Source organism: Lactuca saligna, chromosome 4 (assembly GCF_052625555.1).
Source record: "Lactuca saligna cultivar CGN05327 chromosome 4, ASM5262555v1, whole genome shotgun sequence".
NCBI classification, from domain to species: Eukaryota; Viridiplantae; Streptophyta; class Magnoliopsida; order Asterales; family Asteraceae; genus Lactuca; species Lactuca saligna.
In genome coordinates this window covers 230,260,637-230,279,928 of record NC_136420.1, presented here as the reverse complement: position 1 = coordinate 230,279,928, position 19,292 = coordinate 230,260,637, and positions in this window count along the sequence as shown.

Sequence of the window (19,292 nt, the reverse complement as noted above, 5' to 3'; positions counted from 1 at the left end):
GCATTCCTATTACAAAACATCGAACTACATTCTGAAAAGTGAGCTTTGATACATCATGTTAAAGAGCCTGTAAGTCAGTCGATACATATCTAAATATGGTGTTTCTGGAGTCTAAATGTAAGCTAAAACATTGAACTATATTCTAAAAAAAAACATGAGGCCGAACACACATATAGCACAACGGTTATGAAAGATATAAAAAACGTGTTTTTTGAGTCTAAAATTAAGCCAAAACATTAAACTACATTCTTCAAAAAATCTGACCAAACGAACTTATATATAATGAATCAGTTATGTTAATTTACGTTGGCAAAAATACTTCACAATACATAAAAAATAAAAAAGAACAAATTCGTGTTTTGGATCTTGGACATGATTAGCCCTAAACTCGTTGGACCCGTATCTAGCATACGCGGTACCCACATGTGAGTCCAATAATGGAAACGATAACCATATTGGTTTTGAGTAATCCAGTTCCACTTTCGGACATGGTTTCCAGTTTCAGAGCTCATCCCCTAGTGACAACTTGGAATATCAAACCAAGAGGTTGACAAGTTTGTTGCAACAAATGGGTGTGCTACGACAAAGATTTTATTTACTTATCTTTGTTTGCTTGTTTGGATTTTATATACATAGAATCGATGAGTGAAATTTTTTATAGATAATTTCACCAAAAATGATCTTCTTGTCAAAGTAAAAATCATTATTGGTTGAAATTTGTTGTAGATCTCGCTTCACAAAGAATTTGTCCTGCTTGAAAAGTAGAAAATGCTTTTGACTGGTGGGCGATTGAATTTGTTTAAGTTTGTGCTAGGTACCAAATTTACTCATGACCATGTACATGATTTCACAGAGATTAGATTCTTTTTTGGACCCATTTGGAGATGGGTTTAATAATAAATATTTTTAAAAAGTACCATAGCATTCAGATGGAAGGCAATTGAGAGAATTTTCCTATTTTAGCAATATCTTTTTCATGAGTAAGAACTTGATTCGATACAGTTAGATCTCTAAGTTCAGTTATCAATTCTGAGATTTCTCGCTAATCCTAAGATCAACATAAAGTAATTCCATTTTATTTTGAAGAATTCACTTTTTTATTTGATTTTTTTTAAAATTCAAGACACAAATAATCAAAAATCATGGCTTTTCATTATCACGATAGTTTACAAAGTTTCTAACTTGATATATTGATGAAGAATCCCAATTCTAAGTGATACAATCCACAACAACTTGAGTGAGATTAGCCTCAAAAGTACTTGTTTTGCTTCTTGATTTCTCAGCTACGAAGAACTTTTCATCAGTAGTAGCCATGAGACATACGTTGTTTTCTTTAACTTCATCATCACGGGAATGATTCATCAAGACACTTTTCTTGTTCAGCGAAAAGAACCTTTAAGCCCATGTTTTGTTTCTTCAAGGAAGCAACATGTCTTTTGTATTTTACTTCAAAAGATTCTTCTTTTGGTTCACAATTTTTTGATTTACTGTCTTTTGCAAAGTAATCAAGGCTTCTGCAGTTGAAACACTTGTCTTCATTCTTCTTATCAGGGTTTCCTCTTCTTGATTCACAAACGTCAAACTTCTTTGTCCATGTAAAGTTTGTTCTTGATCCTATAGGTTGAAATTTCTATTCGCTATTTTCTTTCCTAGCTTTTTCAAGTTGGTTGAACTATTTGGTAACTAATACAATGTGAAAATCCAATTTAAATAGTTTGTTGTATTCTTCATCATTGTCGTCAGTGTCTTCACTCTTGTCACTATCACTGTTGGTGAAACAAAATTTCTTAGAGAAGAGGGCCGACAACCTTTCCCAGTGGCCATATTTCATGATGTCTTTCTTCTAGTAATGTGTCTCTATATAGTTCTTAAGATTCCCAAACATACTTTGTACACCCACTATCTTTATTTTCTTACTGATTTTTAGAACATCTACATGATGTTCCCACTTCTCATCTAAAGAATCGAGAAACTTAAGAACAAGAACAATATTCTTAATGATGTTAATTCTTCTCATATCATTAATAAGAAAGCTAAAACGATTGAAAATTTTAGTAAGAGATTCATTCATGTAAGAACATAAATGATCGTACTTTCAATTCAAATTCTTCTCCTGAGTAACACTAACTTTTTCAATGCCTTCATATGCAAGTATAAGAGTGGACATCATCTCCTTGGTGCAATTTCAATTTTCAAGATGATATATATCATAATGGAAAGCATTGTAAATAGTTGCTTTAGCATGAACTTCAAGATTAACTTTATTTATGTCTATTGATGCTTAGGGGCTCTTTACAACTCACCAGGGACACCATATTTCTTCTCTTGATACATTGCAACATGAAGACCTTTGTAAAGAATAGACATCATATTGTAGTCCATGGTTTATAGAACCATCATCGCCTTACTCTTCCACATTGTGAATTTCTTTTCATCGAATGGATGGATTTTTGATTGAGGATGAAGTAAAAGATGAACATGAATCAATTTATTGTAATGAAAAGAGAACACGCTTTGATACCATTTGTTGGATCGTAAAGCACACAATAAGCAGTACCAATGAGATTTCATAAAGCTTAAATTAAAAACTTATTCTGACTTAGGGTTTTCAGTAATTCTCATAAAGAGAGAATGCACAAAGCAACTTTAAAAAATGTTAACCCTTATATTAGTATAACATATATACTAGGTGTGACATACCTAAATTTAAGGTCATTTTAAAAATTTTATTTATTCTTATTTTAAAATAGAACATTTCATTTGTGGCGGAATTGGTCCCAAAAATATTATTTCAATGTGAGATAATATTAATATTAAACATTTTCGAAGGAATGTTCGATATTTATATTCTTTCAAAACTTGAGATGTCATAAATGATAAAAAAAAACAAATATAAACAGACCATACACTAATTAAAACTAATGATGTACATCTACTTTAATCTCTCAGCGTAATGTATCTTCGCATCGATACTTGTGATACAAATTAACTGAATAGGTCAGGTTGCAAAACTTGATGAATACATAGGAATTTTAATCTCATTAAATATATATATATATATATATATATATATATATATATATATATATATATATATATTTCAATAATATTGTAAAACCAAATATTACCAAACAATATAGATGTGCATCCGATTTGGATATCTATATACCTTCATACCTAATCATATTGGTACCAAAATCAATCCTCACAGACCTATCCTACGATTATCAGGAGGGATTATACTGCCCGATGAACTGTTTAGAAATATGCAGGCATACCATTACAGTTGTCTGATCAGGACCGACAATCTCTGGTTATCAAAGTATATGCAAACATACCATTGTCTGATCAGGACCCACCATATCTGGTCATCGCAAGGGGACCATTATATCGTACTCCCGTACGGATCTACCGTATATCAACATTTAAAAGTTTCAAGGAATAGAATTCTACTCTCCATTCCTAACTTATTATTTCCTTTTCATTTTCATTACAAAAACTCCAAAAATATTTTATGTTATTATTATTTTTCAGAAAAAACCAAAACTTCAAAAATCTTTTTTTTTTTTTTTTTTTTTTTTTCTGTTTGTGTTTTGTTTTGTGTTTGCTTCTTTTCTTTCTTAGGCTTGCTGACCACAGCTGTTACAACATATGGAGCTAGGGCAGGTAAATCTCTTTTTATCTATGTACTAGTTAAGGGTCCCTAGAAGTATGTTGTTGTATGTAGACCGAAGCCTCCTAGACTCTAAGTAAAGCCTTAATGATTCGATCTATACCAATCGTTTCTTCCCCAATAGGCTGCTAAATTCACTCAAGTTATGAGCTACCTTACTCTTCTCACATTGAGTTAAGAGTTTTCTGCTTCATCATTCTCAGTTGGCAGAGGTACTTTCGGTTCTTTAATAACCTAATTTTTTACCATCATGTTTCATTCCACAATTGTAACCCTCAAGACTCTCAGCAATTGCCACTGAGGTTTATGGTTACACAACATCTGTTCATGATCTTTGATACGCTCACCACGTGCTGAGTGAAACCCAAAATCCAATTACTCGAATGAATTGACGATGAACACTACATTGTTCAAGCTATTACTTGTCACCTTAATGGAATCTCCTTTTATTTTTGAGTGATCTCTATGAAATTGTTTAACACTAAGATGTTTCTTCCCATAAGATCCAATTTTTTTTTGGGATTCCTCATAATCACCTAGTCACTTTAAAATTATGCCACCTACTTGTTCAGAAGGCCACATCGGTCTTACAAGTACTTAATCCTACATTCGGTCTTATTTTAAGTAACGAAGTTCGGTTGAAGATAAACCACCCATTAAAGCCTATACTTGAAAAAATGCCTTTCAATGTTTCTTAACAAACATTTGATCGTATTTTACGGGAAACAACACAGACACTTCTCAGTCTCTCTTGACTTTGAAGGAAGAGATTCATGCCCGAGATCATTTAGTTTATGTCTTCAAGACATCACATTTATCCCACACACATCTTGCTTTATTTCTTTTTCTTTGGCACACTTTTGCACGAAGATCTTTATGATTTTCCAAAATCTTTTTGGTGATACTAATGACAATTTTCAGTTTGGCACTTTCGGTTCTAAAGGCTCAAGAGCTTTATTTTCTTATGGAGGAACAAAGATTGTTTAATAGAAAGCGAATGACCACGTCTTGTTTACAGCTGGTTCTACATTAGAAATTGAGGAGATGGTGGTCGGATAAGAATTACACATGGGATAGGATTTGGGCGCGTGGATTTGAAATGTTTTCCTATACCCACGCTTGCTGACGTAAATCTAGGAATTCAAAGTTGTCAATTGCGCTTTCCCAGGCACCGTTTCAGAGATCGTATCATCATCACAAAAGATTCTTTCTCTCTCTCCAGGAAATGGTATAAAAGGGGGGTCTCACACGTACTATACCTTCTCACCTTCTTCAACGTCTCTTTCTCTCGATTACAACTGTTCATCTTCTTCTTCACAACAACAATGGAAGAATCATCTTCTATTAAAGAGAAAACTGGTTCATCTACTTTACTTTCCATTAAACCCAATCAGAACCTTATTATTCAACTGAATCTGTTCATTTATGATCCATATATGCTTCACATGGTAGAATGTCTCAAATATTCTCCATTGGTGATTTCACTTACACAGGTCGAATTAGTGCCAATGTCCATTCTTTCTCAAGTATATTCGATGACATCCTACCACAAAAATAAAGACAGATCTTCTTTGATATCTTCAATCATAAAACCTCTGTATCGAAGACAATATTTTGTTCTCTTCTAGGGCTTGCTACTGATGCCTTTGTAATCTCTCCAGATTTTATAATCACATCTCAACTTTGTTCAATGTTTTATTAGATGGGGTACACCGAGGTTCTTACCACTGTAACAAAATTTAAGAAGTCGTGTTTGTTGGGTTTTGAGCATTCTAACACTCCTAAGAGTACATGCAACCCTAAATACCTTGGATCTATGTTTTCTCTATTATACATGCAGATATGAACTTTCCAAGGTATTCATCCTAACTAGCATAATAACATTGATTCAAACGAATATATCAAGTTAGAATTACATATCTCTTTGATGTAGATTGTCTTCATGAAGCTTGAGTGCCTATTGCCCCAAGTGTGACACCTCAAATGGTTCACACAACACCAAATGCACATGGAATGACTTGAGAGAAAAACCACACTTCATGAAAATCGGCTAGCCCTTTCTATCACTCATAGTGGTCGATTTTCTCCAAGAATAAGATCATTAAATAGTTAGGGTTACACCATGTAAACCCTAATTGTAATGGCCTTTAATTTCCATGATCCATGGGTACAAATACACCATGGAACATCCATGGAGCATCTTATGGGTTTTAGCCCAACTTGACAATCCATGGAGCATTAGCCTAGTATATAAGTATGGATGATTTACACTATCAACTCATATATTTAGTTAGTCATCTTTTGATTAATTAATTAATCCTAGATTAATTCTTGATCAATTTTAATTAAATAATCTTATTAATATATTAGAACTTATAATATATTAACAAACCTTAAGTGTTATTTCTCTCATTATAGTCTATCCAAATACATGATGCCAAGCAACCCAAATGGACCATGCCGGGTCGGGTCAAGTCTGTAACACCGTAAAATTCAAGACAATTTTCTCATTTTAAAACACATTTCCAAACACATTCATTAATAAAATCTCATTGTATCATATCATTGTTCACAAAACATTTCCCAAGATCAAATCACAATAAACTCCGCGGATGTGTGTACAGATCATGCCGACGCCTTCCTGCGATCATCACTGGTACCTGAAACACATAACACATAACAATGTAAGCATAAAGCTTAGTGAGTTCCCCCAAAATACCACACATAACACATACTAGCCACTTGAGGCTATAACTCTGCGGGCCCTTGGGCCCTAAGTCTATGGATCCTCTGGTCCTAGCTCTGTGAACCTTCTAGTTCTAACTCTGATATACAAGTGGCATAAATCACATATAAATAATGCAATGCAACATATCACATAAATAGCATACAATAACTCTGTCACATAACACTAATTACCACTCAAGGTAAAGTATAGTGAGAAGACTCACCTCAGATGTCTCGGTAAATCCCTGACTCGGTAGCAGTATAGTCTAGCCTCCGCCTAATCACATAAAGTAAGATACAATCATAAATATAACTCTCGAGACTAGACTTAACCCTCTCTTAGCATCCGCAGATGGGTAAAAGACCATTTTATCCCTCTCTTGACTCAAAGACCCCATTGTTGACCAATCCCTAAAAGTCAACAAAGTCAACGGTCAAACTTTGACCTGACTCATCGAGTGCACTTGGGCGACTCGGTGAGTCTACATGTGAACTCTACTCCTCTGATTCTCTTTTGACTCACCGAGTTGCTCACTAAACTCAGCGGGTCGCTCTTTAGATTCACAGTCTCGGGACAACTCGACTCGACTCGTCGGGTCTGTTCATGGACTCGGCAAGTCCAAAGCATGCTCACTTCTAATGGCTTCTTGAGGTCAGATTTGATGCTCTACTCAATAGATCTATCCTTTCTAGTCCCAATAATCACGTAAATTTTGAAGCTTGATGCCCATGCAAAGGCTCCAAGGTTCTATTTGAAGAAATGACCTCTAATATGGAATCCTAAGTTCATATTCACCATCAATCCACATAAAGCTTAAAGGAGTAAGGTCTATGGACCTCTATGGATCCAGATCCAAGACCATAATACGAAAAGGAACCATATACTCAATCAAAATCATCTACTAAAGGGTCTAGAAAACCCTAACTTTATAAAAAATCACCAAAACAGAAGATGGCTCGAGATTATACCTCATATAAGCACTCCTGAGCTTAGAATTCCTCCAAAATAGCACCTCCTTCGGCCTCCTCTTGATCTTGATCACCTTTTTCTTGCTAAACAAATGATAGAAAGATCAAATATGGCCTCTCCTCCTTACAAACGATTTAGCTCACTTAGGGTTTATCTCAAGGGACTGATAGCCGCAATGGGAGGCTATGAGTGCCCTTAAATAGGTTCCAAAACCCGGTATTTAGGGTTTCAATTGCCAGCGCATACTCAGCGAGTCATATGCCCGACTCGTCGAGTCTGGTCGTGAAGATTCACAGAAACTTCCTCTCCTACTCGACGAGTCGTGGCACCAACTCATCGAGTCCCTCCTTTTCCTTGAATAAATAAATACAATTAAATCATACCCAAAACTCTGGATGGTAGAATTCTCCCCCATTAGAATCAGACTTCGCCCTCGAAGTCTTGCGCTGCAAACAGCTCAGGGTACTGCTCAATAATCTCCGACTCCATTTCCCATGTCAGCTCGGATCCTTTTCTGTACTGCCACTGGACCTGAACCAGAGGCACTTCCTTGTTCCTCAGAACCTTTACCCTCTGATCTCGAATCGCAATCGGTTTCTCAATATAATTCAGATCTGTATCCACCCGGATATCCTCTAATGGAACCACTGCCGACTCATCAGCGATACACTTCATCAACTGGGACACGTGGAAGGTATCGTGAATCTGACTCAACTCTGCAGGAAGCTCTAAGCAGTACGCTACCCTGCCCACCCTAGCGGTTACCCTGAAAGGACCAATATATCGAGGCCCCAACTTGCCTCTCTTCCTGAATCGGATCACTCCTTCAAGGAGATACCTTCAGGAGTACGAAGTCACCGACCTGGAACTCGAGCTCTGACCGTCGTCTATCCGCATCTCTTCTGACGGCTATGGGCCGTCAGTAACCTCTGTCTGACCTGATGAATCTGCTCGGTCGTCTGAAGCACAATCTCGGTACTACCCATCACACGTTGCCCTACTTCTCCCTAGGAAATGAGGGTCTGACACCTCCTTTCATACAACAACTCAAAGGGTGGCATACCGATGCTTGAATGATGGCTGTTGTTATAGGAGAACTCAGCCAAGGGTAGTCCCAACTTCCTCTGAAGTCCAATACACATGCACGAAGCATGTTCTCGAGCGTCTGAATCGTCCGCTCGCTCTACCCATCAGTCTGTGGGTGGTATGCGGTATTAAAATGGAGCCTCGTACCCAATTATTCATGAAACTTCTTCCAGAACCTGGAAGTGAAACGCACATCTCGATCTGAAAACAATCAAGATCGGTACTCCATGCCGCGATACCACCTCTCTCACGTACAAATCCGCCAGCGTCTCCGCAGAAGAGCTCTCGCTAATAGCAAGGAAGTGAGCGCTCTTCGTCAACCTGTCCACAATCACCCAAATTATATCAACACCCCTTGCAGTCCTCGGCAATTTGGTGATGAAATCCATGGTAATCTATTCCCATTTCCACTTGGGAATATCTAACGGCTGCAGCTTACCATGTGGACGATGGTGCTCGGCCTTAACCCTACGATAGGTCAAGCACCTCTCAATGAACCATGTAACATCCCTATTTATACAAGACCACCAATACTCTTTCTTCAGGTCCAAATACATCTTATTAGCCCTGAGATGGATCGAAAACTTCGATCTATGGGCCTCCTCCATCAAGATGGTGCGCGTTCCGCCCATAAACGACATCCAAATCCATCCCTGAAAGTTCATAAGTCCTCGGCTATCGGTGATGAACTCCGATAGCTGTCTGATAACCCGCTCCCTCTTATGGATCTCCGATCTCACGGCCTCAGCCTAGGCCCCTCGAATGGCGTCGAATACTGGGGTCATCACTGTCAGTCTCATATAAACATCTTGTATCGGGGCGCCCTCCACCCTACGACTCAGGGCATCGGCTACAATGTTAGCCTTGCCTGGGTGGTACAGGATCTCACAATCATAATCCTTCACCACATCCAACCATCTCCTCTGTCGCATGTTCAAATTGGGTTGATCCATAAAATACTTCAGGCTCTTGTGGTCCGTGTATATGGTACACCGAACCCCATACCGATAGTGATGCCAGATCTTGAGGGTGAACACCACTACCCCAACTCCAGATCGTGGGTGGGATACCTCATCTCTTGAGGCTTTAGCTACCTCGATGCGTATGCTATCACATGCCCCCTCTGCATAGCACCGCTCCTAGCCATGTTATCGATGCGTCACAATACAACACGGAGTCCTCCATCCCCTCTAGAAGGCTAACACTGGGGCTTCGCATAGTCTTTGGCGAAGTGTCTCGAAGGAGGCCAGCTGCTCTGGGCCCCATGAAAAAGCAACACCCTTCTAGGTCAACTTGGTGAGTGGTACGACGATCTTGTAGAAATCCCTGATAAATCTCCGATAGTAACCAGCCAACCCTAGGAATCTCCTAATCTCGGTAGGTGACCTCGGTACCTCCCAACTCATCACTACCTCAATCTTGGCCGGATCGACCAATATCCTTTTCTGGTTAACGAGGTGTCCTAGGAACTGGACCTCCCGTAACCAGAAATCACACTTGGAGAATTTGGCATAAAGTCTCTCTGATCAAAAAATTCCGAGGATCTCTCTCAAATGTTCCTCATACTGCTCTCTGGATCTTGAATACACCAATTTGTCGTCAATGAATATGATCACTGAGCGATCCAACATCGGCCTGCACACTCTGTTCATGAGATCCATGAACACTACCGGTGCACTGGTGAGCCCGAAAGGCATCACCATGAACTCGTAATGCTCGTAACGAGTCCTGAATGTTGTCTTCTGGATGTCCTCATCTCTCACCCTCACTTGCTGATATCACCTTAAATCGATCTTGGAGAACCAAGATGTTCCTTGCAGCTGATCGAAAAAATCGCCGATCCTCGGTAACGGGTAACGGTTCTTGACCGTCAGCTTGTTCAATTCCTTGTAATCAATGCACATCCAGTGTGAGCCATCCTTTTTCTTAACAAAAAGAATAGGTGCTACCCACGGCGAATTGCTAGGCCGAATAAACCCCTTACCCAGCAGCTCCTGAATCTGTGCGGATAACTCCTGCATCTCTGGAGGCGCAAGGCGATAGGGCGCCTTGGCGATAGGCGCAGTCCCCGGAACCAAATCGATGTTGAACTCAACCTGCCTCTCGGGAGGCACACCCGGTAACTCCTCCAGAAATACATCCGGGAACTCATGCACTATTGGAAACTCATCAACAGACCTCGGTCTCTCTGAATCAACCCTAGTATCCATCACATACGCTACATATCCCTTACAGCTTTCCTGTAGACTCTGTCTCGCTCTAGCGGCTGAACAAAATGCCGACCCAGAACGCGTACCCTCGCCGTACACCGTAAGAACTCCCCCACTAGGGTCTCGTATGGTCACCAACTGTCTCTCGCAGTCGATAACCGCTCTAAATTTGCTCAACCAGCCCATGTCCACGATGACACAGACATCTCCCATCGCAATAGGAACTATATTAATCGGAAACTCAACGCCGAAAATCTCGAGTACACACCCTCGGATCACCTCGGTGGCATACACCGCTCTCTTGTCAGCTATGGAAACTCTCAGGGGTCGACTCAACACCTCTCGACTAATACCGATGTGTTGATTAGAGGCCAAAGATACAAAGGAACGACTCCCCCCGAGTCAAATAACACCAAGGCAGGTACATAACTCACAAGAAAAGTACCTACGAATATCATAATATAATCACAATATCTCAACATAAAAGTAAATACATGAAAGAATACATACCAGCCACGATGTTGAGCGTTGCGTGGACCTCTTCCGTAGTCAACTGGAAGGCTCTCCCTCGTGCCTTCGGTGCCTCGACCTTTACGGGCCGACTGTCCGTAGCTCTCATTGCAGCAGGGGCGGATCCTTGAGAAGCTCCCTGAATTGTCCCTCGCAACTATGGACACTCTGCCTTCCGGTGTCCAGTCTGCTTGCAGTGAAAACATACTGCAAATCCCTTGGGGAAATCCTTGGCCATATGCCCATCCTTGCCACATTTGTAGCAAGACCTTGCTCTACACACCCCATCGTGGCTCTTGCCGCACTTGCCACAAGTGCTTCCCTTTTGACTCCCAGATCTAGAATCAGCGGGCTTAGCCTGCTTGGCTGCCGGTTGAGACTGCACCGGTCGCCGATCCCTCTCCTGAGACACAACCTCCTCCCTAGCCTGGGTCTCTAGCTCGATCTCCCTTTTCCAAGCATTTTCTTGAAGATTAGCAAATGTCCGGTATGTCGAGTTCGCCATGAAATCCCGTATGTCCCTCCTCAAAATTCTCAGATATCAACTCATACATGCCTGATCGGAGGACACGTGCTCTAGGCAAAACATCACCCGCTCATGGAACATCCTCGTAATCACTGTGACAGACTCAGTACCCTGCTTGAGGGTCAAAAACTCCTGGGCCAAACGCTCCCTCTCCACCTGGGGAACATACTCATCTCGGAACATAGCAGTGAACCTCTCCCAAGTCACTGCAGCAAGCTCAGCAGGCGAATAACGCACAGTCACAAACTTCCACCAGTCCTTCGCTCCCAAGTGAAGCTGGTTCAATGCGAACCGGACTCTCAAATGCTCTGGAGATGAGCAGGTGAAGAAACACCCCTCGATGTCTAAAATCCACCTCATCGCTGCAATCAGGTCTTGGGTCCCATCAAACTCTGGTGGGTTTGTGTCACACCCCGACTGTCGGCGGAAACACCGGGTAGTGTAACATCATTTTTCGTATCACAGTTATATAACATACATTGAACAATACTTAAAGAAAATACATACCTTTATTGATGATTCAAAGTTACATTATTGTTTTTCCTAGTATTTATTACATAATATCTGACTATGACATACTTCTTAAAAAACAGAAAGATACTAGTAAAACTTCTCCTATTCGAATACATACCAGCTTTTCAAGTTCCTGAAAACACATGCATTTTAAAATACGTCAACATAAAGTTGGTGAGTCCATAGGTTTTGACTCCATAAAATAATACATTTTTACACATTCAAAAGTATAGTTTTGAAAGTATCATTTTGACTCTCCAACATTAGGTATAATTGTGTACTTATCAATTAAGTGTTATACCTAAACATTTCTTAATCTTAAGGTATAAGTAGGGGAAAACTTATACTTAACATTAATACTAGTATACGACAAGGTATAATGTTTCTACAATTTGCTACCATGAGCCTGTAACCGTTGCTATGACATAATACCTCTGATAGAACAATACACTCATGATATACCATGAGAACAAATACACTCATGATTTAACATGAGAAACAACACCGTACGCTTCATCGCACCTGGAATAATAACAAATAAAAGGATAGTTCATCACTTGTTTTTGGTTGACTGTAGCTAACAATCACAAGTGGGGTGGTCAGCCTGTATACTACTTATACACGACTTCCTCAGTCACACGAGATTAACGGTTATAGTTCAGAGGATTTCCGCTAAGATCCCCAATCTTAGTTGATGAATACAATTACTCATGTAGACTTTGATGGCTTCCTATAGCTCTAACAACAAAAGCATCTTCATGTCTAAAACCTTAAGTTACTAGACTTTGCTTTTAAACATTACTCCTAACTTCATAATATTTAGGTAGTATAACAACTATATCTTGAAGTAAAAACCAGGTTTTATCTTGACCTAAAACCAATAATAAGAACATATAACTTTTCTAGTTTTATCTTGACATAAAACTAACAATAACAACATATCTAGTTTTATCTTGACATAAAACTAATAATAACAACATATAACATATCTAGTTTTATCTTGACATAAAAATATTAATTGCAGCATACTATATAACTTAACATATAAAACTTCCGAATATAACTTCGGAACTATATCGCACACAAAATATATATAGAATACTAAGTATAACTCAAGATCTACATTAATATACTACTATATATAATAATAACATGTTAACAACGTTACGCTAGTTGTATATTTTCAGATACGAAATAAATATATCCTGATTATTATAACTATCTATGTTGATACTAATATACTATCATATAGACATAATATGTCACACCCCCAAACCAAGGATGGCGGAAACATCCGGGGGTGGCAGACTTCATGTATAGTATCACAACAACGATTATAATAATTCTCAAAGTACTTACAACCATCATAAATATAATTGAAAAAATTACACCAAAGTATATGTTTACATGATTCAAATAAATTACATTATGATGACAAAATGAACTGTTTGACGATTTATCGTCCCATCCTCAAAACGCTGTTGATTTCCTGTTTCACTGAATTCCTGAGAATACAAGTTGTTTGAAAAGTGTCAACACAAAGGTTGGTGAGTTCATAAGCTTTTTAGATAAAGAGTTTGGAAACCGTCTTTGTAATGTGTGGTGTGTTACCAAGAAAAATCCAGTATTTTCCTTATAAAAGTTATGTGGATGTCGGGACTGAAAATGAACAAGTATTTGTCATACTTAAGGATATAAAAGTGGTTTTAAATTGGCGTAAAACCCTTTCTGATTTGAGAAGAATCCCATAATAAATGGTGTGTAGTCTTAAATACCAAGACTGAAGGTATACAATAATATCTGTAATTATTGATATGAAAAGTGATTTTAAATCGACATAAAACCCCTTTTTGATTTATGAAAATCCCCGTAAACTTTTTGTATTGTTAACTTCTTATGTGAGCCGTTATAACCATACTATGACTAAATGAACCTGCCACGACGTTTCTCAGGCGTCGCGAAACTGAAATGACATTTGTCACCCGTAGACCTACAGGTCCTACTGTAGCTAGCAGTAAGGTGTGGGGTGTCAAACCAAATATAGATCTATACACAACTATCACGTTCTCCCTACAAGAGACTCTGGTTATAACTACCAGGAATTTAGATCCCGCACTCGGACGTACGGAAAGAGAATGTCTCACAATTTAAGTAACAAGTTTACGTGTCGTGTGCGTGAGCGTAAAACCTTTTGCTGTGGGAATAAAACCTTCCGAAATGTGTTTGATGTGTTAATGGAAACATAAACCATACGTATTATAGTTTATCAAAACGTTTAAATTTAATAGTTATAACTTTGTTTATTGTGGTTAAGTACCGTATTTGTGAAGGTAAAAACCCTTTTGTTTACCGATATGTATATGTACTTTTTACTAAAGTGAAGCAACATGTATTATAACAACAAATTAATTACCACACTTTTGTAGGTAAAAATCCATTTGTTTTCTGATGTATGACTATATACTAAGTCGAAATGTCATATATTTGTAAGAACATATTTTTGACATAAAGATATACACCTTGCTCAACATGTTACAAGGTGAAATGAAATTTATAGCATTTTTCTGTTGTCAACATTTTCTTTGACTGTTCTTAGAAAATTTATAGAAAAATCATCGAAGGTCCAAATCAAAATCCGTAAATTCTGAGAGTTTGGGAAATGAGTCTAGTTTGTTCCTAATTTTAATTATAAATTTTAATGACCTCTATCTTGTGTGAATAAGTCCATAATCACAGACTGGTCCGGATTGATGTTTGAAATGATAGGTAGTTTTGTAAAAATCACCATAAATTGTCGAAAAATTTGGAGATGTGCATGTAGTCATTTTAAATCTAAGAACTTGAACTATTTGCACCTAATACATTTTTGAAAACTAAAATGTTTAAGTTGTCCAAAAAAGTCCGTGAATGGAGTCCAACTTTTCTGATGAAAGTTGTTAGCAAAGTTTAGTTATGTTCTTGGCGTTTTAACTTGTATTACCCCCTTAAAACTTAAGAAAACATGAAAATATAGGGGTATGAACTCATCTTATGTGATTTCAGTGGGTGAATGTTGAAGAAATGAAGTGTTCAACTCAAGAACACTTGAAGGATCACTTGAAGAAATGAGAATCTATCACAATAATGATGGAGTTTGTGTAAGGAATCAATGATTTATGTAAAAGGAAATGTAATGACCATAAGGAGGGTGATGATACTTACCGAATGAAGTTGGAAAGCTTGAAAAATGACTTGGAAATCTCGAAATTATAAGAGAGAATTTGAGAGAAAAGATGTGTTTGATCTTTGGTGGAAATGAAAGAAATGAGTAAGAATGAGGAGAGAAGGTGAGTTTTCATCCTTTGATGGGTCAAAATGATAGGGAAAGTACCCTTGAATGACCAGGTATGGTGGGGGGACAATAGTTGGTCATGGAGTGGGTATGAGAGTGGTTTCTTGTGTCATAAATCAAAGATAGGTCAACATTTCACCACAAGATCTCATTTAATAGATTTTATTCTAAAATAGCTGGTCATGGAGTGGGTATGGGAGTGGTTGTTTGTGTCATAAATCAAAGATAGGTCAACATTTCACCACAAGATCTCATTTAATAGATTTTATTCTAAAATAAGGATTTCCTTAAAAATATGTTTAAATTATGAATATTTAGGGTCTTATATGTTAAAATATGATTTTTGGAGAAAATCTAGCGTTAAAATAATTAAAAACAGACTTAAAATGGAGAATTAGCCAAAAACCGGGTGAAAAATGTAAAATCCGAAGTCCAGGACCGGAGGCGCTAAGGCTCGGTCTTCAGTAGCCAAAATCCGAAGGGAGGTCTTGGTCGCAGAGGTGAGTTTGGAGGAAGAAGGGCTGCGGTCCGAAGTGATACTCGCTGCGGGGCTCGCTGCGGCTCGCTGACTGCGGTCGGCTTGCTACGGATCGCTGACTGCTGTCGGCCTCCTTGGCTGCGGCTCCGGGTGGCTTCTCCTGGGGCTTCGGTTCTCCTCTAGACCTCGGTTCAAGAGGGACTTGGCCCCTAAGGGGAGGCTTCGGTCCCAAGGGGTCTTTTTCCAAGATTTTACCCCTCGTTGAGTGGTTTCTTATCAAGCCAAGTATCGGAAGGCCCCCAAATGATCAAAATAAATAAAAAGGGGTTTTAAGAGAGATTTGGGAGAGATTTGACATACTTGGAGAGATTTCTCACATAGAGAGAGATTTGGGAGAGATTTCACATTCTTAGAGAGATTTCTCATACAAAGAGAGATTTGGGAGAGATTTCACATTCTTAGAGAGATTTCTCATACAAAGAGAGATTTGGGAGAGATTTCGCATTCTTAGAGAGATTTATCATACAAAGAGAGATTTGGGAGAGATTTCACATTCTTAGAGAGATTTCTCATACAAAGAGAGATTTGGTGAAAAACGATTAAGAGAGGTTTCGTGTGTGACACTTGTGAGTGTTTGGCTCCGCAACGCAAGGTTCGTAAACCCCGTTAAGCCATGTTTAAGGATCTTACACACTCCCGATGAGTAAGCAACATTGTTTTATCTGTTTGGTTTGTTACTTACCACAGTTTTAGGTTGAGGAAATCTAGATGTACGTACTTTTCAATTTATGACTTCTCATTAGAATAGTGAGTTGTATAGTATTTACCTAACATGAATACACAAGGGTTAGTTGAGTTGATCGGTTTGACTTGTTGACTTTATTTGACTTTGACTTGACCAGAAATTGATAGTTGTCACATAATAATAACATATATATAGTGACTAGCATGCGTTTTCCCACGAAATATTAGAAAGTGGGGTCGTGAAACTCACCCTAGTAGCGTGATTTTATGATATCTAAGCAAAACAGTTAGCGTGCGAGATCGTTGGGGCTCGGGATGCAAGAAGGGCTTCAGCAAATGAGAGAGGAGAAAGGAAATGGTGTAAGGAAGTGAATGGGTCGATCTTGCTATTTATTGTAAGATTTTATGACACTCACGTCATGAGTCTGCATGATTCACTCTGTAGACTTGCCATTTGCGTCCCTAGCTTCGGAAGGTGGACATGACTCCTCACGTCGTGAGTGTCATAAAGCTGATGTCTTGAATTTGGATCCTATCCTCTCGCAGCTTCTAGACTACGAATTATGACAGAATGACTCCTCACGTCGTGAGTGTCATAAAACTCACGTCGTTAATTTAATTAGCTTAGGGTTTCTGAAAGTTGAATCTTCGGAATGCCATAACTTTTTCATACGAACTCCGTTTTTGACGTTCTTTATATACACGCGTAGGTATTTACGAGTACTACAACTCTATTTTAGACTTAAATAGCTAATTATAAGTCTATTTCAAATTCCTCTTGTTATAGAGATTTATAGTGTTCGGTTTATCATAACTTCTTCATGCGAAGTCAGATTCAGATGTTCTCTATATTTTTGGAATCGTATGGACGTATACTTTGAGTTGTATCATAAAGAAAGTTCATATTTGTATTAGAATTTATCATGAAATACATAACATTCTTACCACATTACTAGGTTAACATAATCACATTACATGATTGGCATAATCACATGTGATTGTCTATTGACCTATTTTGGCTAGTGTTACATTCTCCCCCCGTTAGAATAATTTCGTCCCGAAATTTATCTTGTGGTTAGGGTTTTGTCAAATAGTTGGGGGTATTTTTCTTTCATCTGATCTTCACGTTCCCAAGTAAATCCAGGTCCTCGCAAAGAGTTCCATCGAACTTTCAATATGGGAATACGACTTTGCTTTAATCTTTTGACTTCTCGATCCATGATCTCGACAGGTTCTTCTACAAAGTTGAGTTTGGTATTGACTTGTATCTCATCGAGAGGTACCACAAGAGTGTCATCGGATATACATATTTTGAGATTTGATACGTGAAAACATCGTGTACATTACTTAGCTCTTGAGGCAACTTGAGTTGGTATGCGACAGAACCAATTCTAGCTAGAAATTCAAAAGGTCCTATATACCGTGGGTTTAGTTTGCCTCGCTTACCGAATCGAATTACACCTTTCCAAGGAGATACCTTCAAAATTACGTTATCTCCAACTTGGAATTCTAAAGGCTTGCGTCTTACGTCAGTATAACTCTTTTGACGATCACGTGCAGCCTTTAATCGATCCTTAATTTGCACGATCTTTTCAGTTGTCTCATGGATTATTTATGGTCCAGTACGTAAGGTATCGCCTGTATGTTCTCTGGCTATCTACGTATCTCCAACTTCTACCCAACATACTGGGGAACGATATTTTTGTCCATAAAGAGCCTCAAACGGTGCAGCCTTGATGCTGGTGCGATGACTATTGTTGTAGGAAAACTTAATTAATGGTAAATGAGTATCCCACACATTTCCAAAGTCTATTACACAGGCTCAAAGCATATCTTCTAAAGTTTGAATGTTCTCTCACTCTGACCATCAGTCTGTGGATGGTAAGCTGTACTCATGTCTAGACGTGTTCCTAAGAATTTTTGTAGAGATTGCCAAAATCGTGAAGTGAATCTACTATCTCAATCATAAATAATAGAATTGGAACTCCATGCAATCTAAGAATTTCCTTAAGATAAACTCTAGTCAGCTTCTCCATCTTATCGTTCTCCTTAATTGGTAAGAAATAAGCGGACTTAGTCAATCCATCGACTATTACCCAAATAGTGTCAAACCCACTAGGAATTTTGGGTAACTTAGTGATGAAGTCCATTGAAATCTGCTCCCATTTCCATTATGGTATTTCCGGTTGTTGAAGTAAACCTGAAGGCTTTTGATGTTCTGCCTTTACTCTAGAACACGTCAAACATGTGCTCACATAAGTAGCAATTTCTGCCTTCATGTTTGGCCACCAATAATGTACTTTTAAATCCAAGTACATTTTGTCAGAGCCTGAATGCATGGAATATCTGGACTTGTGGGCTTCTTCTAAGACCAAGTCCCTGATTCCACCGAACTTAGGCGTCCAAATTTGGTTCATAAAGTGTCGCTTTCCGTCATCTTTTTGTATAAGTTTCTTTTCCATTCCTTGAAAAGCTTCGTTCTTGATGTTTTCTTCTTTTAGAGCCTCAAGTTGAGCTTCTCTAA